This window comes from Pongo abelii, chromosome 17 (genome assembly GCF_028885655.2).
Source record: "Pongo abelii isolate AG06213 chromosome 17, NHGRI_mPonAbe1-v2.0_pri, whole genome shotgun sequence".
NCBI classification, from domain to species: Eukaryota; Metazoa; Chordata; class Mammalia; order Primates; family Hominidae; genus Pongo; species Pongo abelii.
In genome coordinates, this window is record NC_072002.2 from 91653719 (window position 1) to 91660371 (window position 6653).

The window sequence follows — 6653 nt, forward strand, 5'->3', positions numbered from 1 at the left end:
GACGAGGTTTCATCATGTTGGCCAGGCTGGTTTCAAACTCCTGACCTCAGGCAATCTACCTGCCTCGGCCTCCCAAAGTGCTGGGATTACAGGCATGAGCCACTGTGCCCGGCCTCTGCACCTTTATTTCAATACATATTTACTTTGGTTAAGGCAGGCTACTAGAAAACGTCCTGAAACCTAAAAGCCAGAATAAAGCCTGTTTGGAAACCCGCTAACTCAATACACCATTCTCTTGCCACCAACTCCATAAAATTTCCCTGTCCCCCTGATTGGCCTGACAGGTGTGATCTCTGTTTGGCCTCCGGGGTCCCATCCCACACGATGTCTAAGCTCTTGAGTTCCCCGGGCAGCTCATCCACACCCAGCCTCTGCTTCTCCTCTTTCCCCTGTGTTTTCTTTCCCATTAGCACTTCTAAAGACGGGGTAGGGAGGGAAATTAAAGTGAGGTTGGGGAATATCTACGGATTCACTATTTCCAGACCCTAATTAACAGGTCATTTAGGGCTTTTTCTCCACTCTAAGCGTACCAGGCTCCAGGACCCTGATGCCGGCTTCCCGTCATGTAAGCCCATCCCTTAAAACAAATCTCCCTCTCTCTGTATATTTTCATTCCGTGGGTTCTGTGTCCCTGGAGAACCCTGGCTAGTACGAGGTGGAATTGAACAGTTTTTGTCTTTTGTGATCAGCTTTGTTCACGGAACAGAATATTTTCAAGATTTATCCAAGGTGTAGCCTGTATCAATATGTCATTACATGGGTATCGCATGTTGTTTATAGATTCGTCAGGGTGGACATTTGGGCTCCTTCCACCTTTCGGCTCTTATGAATTGTTTCTTGTTTATCTAAGTCAATGTGGTGGTGGAAGGCATAGGTCGCCCAGTCCAGCCTGCGGTTGTCTTTGTTCTACAATTTTCACAAACAAACCTCAATGAATGACTAATACTTTAAATGGGAGATTTTACATCTAAATCCCACATCTGGCTTCTCTCAGAGATGAGGCAGTGCCTGGCCAGGCCTGCCCTTCCTCAGGGCCATGCTGGGTCCCTCGCTCTTGCCAGTGGTCCCTGGCTGCTTCTCATGGGGACCACACCCCTGAACCAGGAGGATTCGTATTTGCCAAACTCAGCTGCCTCCTGCCCCTGGTGACTCAGCCTGGAGTGGAGGTGGGTGGGGGTGCTCACCAGGCAGGCATCTCTTCTGAGAGGCTGGAGGTCATACTCATCATTAAATATCTTTAATGTTATTTGGCTTAAAGCTTAATATAGTATTTTCTTTCTTCCTTTCCTCTTCCTTTTTTTATTACAAAATATTACTTTTCTAAAATTCCCATCATGGTTTAAAAATTCATATATCATCTAAGGACCATAGTTGGGATTGTAAAATGCAGGCAAAACCCATGATTCTCCACGGACTTTTGAAATTACACCACTCCGCGTTGCCTCCTTCCTGTTGCTCCAGCTCTTGGCATCCCTACCCGGCCAAACTGCTGTCCCCTAAAAGTCTGAATGTACAGGCCAGGGAGAGTGCCGTGCATTGGCTGCCCGAGGTGACGCCTTGGGTACAATTGTGCAACTATGCAAGCCGGTGTTGAGCCCCTCGGCAAAATATCTGCTGCTGAGGATTGGGTGCGTGCGTGAGTGTGTGTGCACACATCTTTCCATGAGAAACTTTCACCAAAGCTTAGAGCCCTGTTTTGGACCAGGGAAGGGGAGGGCTGAGTGGCATGCATTGCTTTCTTGGGGGCCCTCTGGCTGCCTGGATGGCTCTCCACAAAAGAAGTGGGTTTATGAGAGGCAGGAGGCGGAGAGACACTGGTTTCCCTTTATTACTTGAAGAAAAAGGAAAACTCCTCACTGGAAGAATGACAGCTGTTGATATAAACAAGTGTTTTTGATAAAATCTATCCTCCTAGCCTAGTAGAACGAAGGTGAGCGTTTTGCTAGGAAATGCCTTTTGGAGAAAAAAGTTAGCACACACATGTTTGGATTACTTTATAAAAACATTCATTTATTTACTTGCTTGTTTTTAAATTGTGGTATGATGTAAAACCATTCCACCCCAATTCCCCTTCTCTCAGCCCCTCTCATCTACCCTCATCTACTTACTGTGGCTATGAATTTGTCTATTCTAGATGTTTCATTGGTGTGTGTGATGGCTAATGTTATGTGTCAACTTGGTTGGGCCACAGTGTCCAGATATTTAGTTAAACATTATTATTGTGGATGTTTCTGTGAAGGTATTTTTTGGATGAGATTAACATTTCAATTAGTAGACTTGGAGTAAAGCAAATTCAGCTCCACAGTGCAGATGAGCCTCATCCAATCAGTTCACAGCTTGAGAGAAAAAGACTGGTCTCCCCGGAAGGACCTCTGCAGCTCTTCCCAGGGTCCCCAGCCTGTCCACCTGCCCCAGTCAACATGGCCTTGCCCTCCTCCACAGTCACGTGAGCCGATTCCTTAAAACAAATCTCCCAGCTGGGCGCGGTGGCTCACACCTGTAGTCCCAGCACTTTGGGAGGCCAAGGCGGGCAGATCACAAGGTCAGGAGTTCGAGACCATCCTGGCTAACACAGTGAAACCCTGTCTCTACTAAAAATACAAAAAAATTAGCCGGGCATGGTGGCGGGCGCCTGTAGTCCCAGCTACTTGGGAGGCTGAGGCAGGAGAATGGCATGAACCCGTGAAGTGGAGCTTGCAGTGAGCCGAGATCACGCCACTGCACTCCAGCCTGGGTGACAGAGCGAAACTCCGTCTCAAAAAAACAAACAAACACACACACACACACACACACAAATAAAACAAAACAAAAACAAATGTCCCTCTCTCCATATATTTTCATTTCGTGGGTTCTGTTTCCCTGGAGAACCCTGGCTAGTACGAGATGGAATTGGACAGTGTTTGTCTTTTGTGACCAGCTTCGTTCACAGAACAGAATATTTTCAGGATTCATCCAAGGTGTAGCCTGTATCAATATGTCATTACCTGGGTATCACATGTTTATAGATTCGTCAGGAAGGACATTTATGTTCCTTCCACCTTTCGGCTCTTATGAATCTAGTGCTGCTTCCAACATTAGTGCACAGCTTCCTGTGTCAGTCCTTCTTCTCAATTCTTTGGGTGAGGTGCTTCCTAAAGAGACCTGGTTTTTCTGAGTCGTCCCCGCAGCCCCTTGCCCTAGTTTGCATGTCAGGTTCCAGTCGGGTAAACAATGGGGCTCTCGCTCAGATGTTCCCTTGACGGTCACCCTGGCCAGCACATTGGCTTTAATTACGTGGATTGATTTGTGAATTGTCATCTCACTGTTTTAGCAACTGTAAATATCAGCAGTGCTGTGTTTCCCTTTACCACTCTCTTTTGTGGGACATAGACATGATCAATGTGTTCTCAAGGTCTGGTTTTTGCCAAAGTATCACATTTTTTCTGATAGAAATTTACTGTCCCCTTGGCAAGAATCCATGTTATTGGAACATTTCCAGGAAGCCCTTTGGTGGCACGTGAGACCTGGCTCCGTGGCACTAGACAAATCTCCTGAAGCAGAAGTTTCAGTGGCTCCTGGAACATCACCTCCTCTACGGAGAGCCAAGAACTCCCAGGAAGGCACGGGGGTTGGAATGCACAGGTCACCAGCTCTGTCGGCTCTGGGGTGACACTAAGAGAAGAAAGAAGAAGACAGCAGCTCTCATCTCAATACGTGTTCATCACATTCGTCACTAGGAGACCCCATTTCAGTGCGTTCTGTGATCAGAAAGATTGTATCTTTGCTAATGTGCTGATATTCACAGGCTGCACATCTGGCAGAAGGGGAGAGAGCAAGACCTCTGGGACGCTGTTATCTTGGCTGAAGTCCAGACCCCATTCTGATGTCTTGAGCAGATGACTTAACTTCTTCAGCCTCAGTTTCCTTTTTGTGACATCGGAATGATGCTGTTACCCACTTCTTAAGGACGTTATAAAATAACAGCACGTAAGAGCTGCTTTAAACTATGAAGAACTTTGTAAATGGTGGTAAGGTTTTATTTAATAGGAAGAGAATATGAGCAGGAAAAACTTTATTCATTTTTAAGATCTAAAATATGTGGAAAATTACAGTGAATAGATTTTATAACACATCCTTTTTGTCTGTGTTCATTGCAGATTTTCACATAATTTTTTAAAAATCACCATATGTCGGCCAGGCACAGTGGCTCACGCCTGTAATCCTAGCACTTTGGGAGGCCGAGGCGGGCGGATCACAAGGTCAAGAGATCGAGACCATCCTGGCTAACACGGTGAAACCCCCTCTCTACAAAAAACACAAAACTTAGCCAGGAGTGGTGGCGGGCACCTGTAGTTCCAGCTACTCAGGAGGCTGAGGCAGGAGAATGGCGTGAACCTGGGAGGCGGAGCTTGCAGTGAGCTGAGATCGCGCCACTGTACTCCGGCCTGGGCGACAGAGCGAGACTCCTTCTCAAAAAAAAAAAAAATCACCGTATGTCTGGAAATCTTGCCTTAAAGTAGGTCTTTTTAAAAAGATACTATTAGATTGCCTGTAATCCCAGCACTTTGGGAGGCCGAGGGGGGCAGATCACGAGGTCAGGAGATCGAAACCATCCTGGCTAACACGGTGAAACCCCATCTGTACTAAAAACACAAAAAATTAGCCAGGCGTGGTGGCGGGCGCCTGTAGTCCCAGCTACTTGGGAGGCTGAGGCCGGAGAATGGCATGAACCCGGGAGGCGGAGCTTGCAGTGAGTCGAGATTGCGCCACTGCACTCCAGCCTGAGTGACAGAGTGAGACTCTGTCTCCAAAAAAAAAAAAAAAAAAGATACTATTAGGTTGAACCACATAAAATTACCACTTGTTCAGTCAAAAATGAATTTCATGTGTTGTCTGGATATTTTTCTCAAAAAAAGTTTTAGTTGGAGATTGTATTCCTTAAAAAAATTGATATCAAATAAATGATATGTTCATGATTAAAACACTATGTCATAAAAGCAAAGCTGCAATAATTATTGATGCCCGCACTAATTTTAAATAGTCAAATTATGCTCCATGTCATTGCATTTTAGAGCTGAGAAGCACCTAAGAGATCATTAATCTAACATTATTTTTAAGATATGGAAATTGAGTCTCAAAGAGGTTAATCACACATCCAGGAACAGAACTCATATTTCCTGATTTCTAATTCAGTACTTTCCCCCCCATTCTATACGGCCACGCTATACAACATGCATATGAAATAGCCTGATTGTACAAGAGCCCTAGTGTTTTGTCAAATTTGCATATAAAAAGATTCTAAGAAATCACAGTTCTACTATAGCGTAAATAAGACCTAAATGAAAATATTAGCTATTGAAATATTAAACATGTACTTAATGCTTTTGCTTACCTCTTTACACTTCAGGGCATATATATGACAAGCGATTTGGACCAACTCTTTCATGGATGGTCTTCAAGTACCTTCCCAGGACTCTGCCTCCCAAGCCCCTGAAGCAACATAGCCCCGTCCACCCCACCACCAAAAATGTGAGGAAAAAAAGATGTGGCCAGGCGCGGGCTCACGCCTGTAATCCCAGCACTTTGGGATGCCAAGGTGGCCAGATCACGAGGTCAGGGGTTTGAGACCAGCCTGGCCAACATGGTGAAACCCTGTCTTTACTGAAAATACAAAAATTAGCAGGTATGGTGGCACGTGCCTGTAGTCTTAGCTACTCGGGAGGCTGAGGCAGGAGGATTGCTTGAACCTGGGAGGCGGAGGTTGCAGTGAGCCTAGACTGTGCCATTGCACTCCAGCCTAGGCAATAGAGCAAGACTCCATCTCAAAAAAAAAAATAGAGAGAGAAAAAGATGTATCCTGGTCTTCTGCATAATGTGCACTGTCCATCTGTTGGACATGGACTGATCACAGTCATGTTCCTGCAGGCGAGGAGGTGCCAGAAGGACATATGTATGAAAGACAGTGAGTGTGTGCTACTCGGAGCTTAGGAAGGGCTGTTCGTTGAATTGAAATCTGAACATGTTGATCTTATTCTTAAGTTTGTAGGGGGAATCCCAAATTGTCAGCAACCCATCACTCCCAGACAAAATCCAAACTGCTGGGCTCTCCCCTTGAACTGATTTATGTGCTGGCTTTTGGGGACAGCTATCCTCTGCACAGTGGACACCAGGCTCTGTTAAGCTGACCTCTAACGTGCCTTGAGGTTGGTTACCTTGGTGAGTTCACTGTCCTCCCAGAGTTGGAGAAACCCTCCAAGGCAAGTTAAACTGGGTGGGTGATTGGCCCCAAACCAGAGGGTTAAATAACAGAAGCTATGCTGGAGTCAGGCTTGGAAGATTTGGCTTCATGATGTACAGAATTTTTTTTTTTTTTTTTTTTTTTTTTTTTTTTTTTTTTTGAGACGGAGTCTCAGCCATTACACTGGCTGGAGTGTAATGGTGCGATTTTGGCTGACTGCAACCTCCACTTCCCGGGTTCAAGAAATTCCCGTCTCAGCCTCCCAGGTAGCTGGGATTACAGGCACCCACCTCAGCACCTGGCTAAATTTTGTATTTTTAGTAGAGACAGGGTTTCACCATGTTGGCCAGGCTGCTCTTGAACTCCTGACCTCAGGTGATCCACCCTCCTGGGCCTCCCAAAGTGCTGGGATTATAGTCATGAGTCACCGTGCCTG

The 6653-nt window shown here is 45.8% G+C and overlaps 1 protein-coding gene across 1 annotated transcript in view; it reads left to right on the forward strand.

The window, feature by feature from the left end:
- The window catches only part of LOC134760279 (S-antigen protein-like), a 27868-nt gene extending 22903 nt beyond the window's left edge, over positions 1-4965 (forward strand). The window contains exon 8 of the mRNA XM_063716803.1: positions 3479-4965. The gene's annotated coding sequence lies outside the window, so the exon portion shown is untranslated. The remainder of the gene's footprint in view (positions 1-3478) is intronic.
- Positions 4966-6653: the final 1688 nt, after the last annotated feature.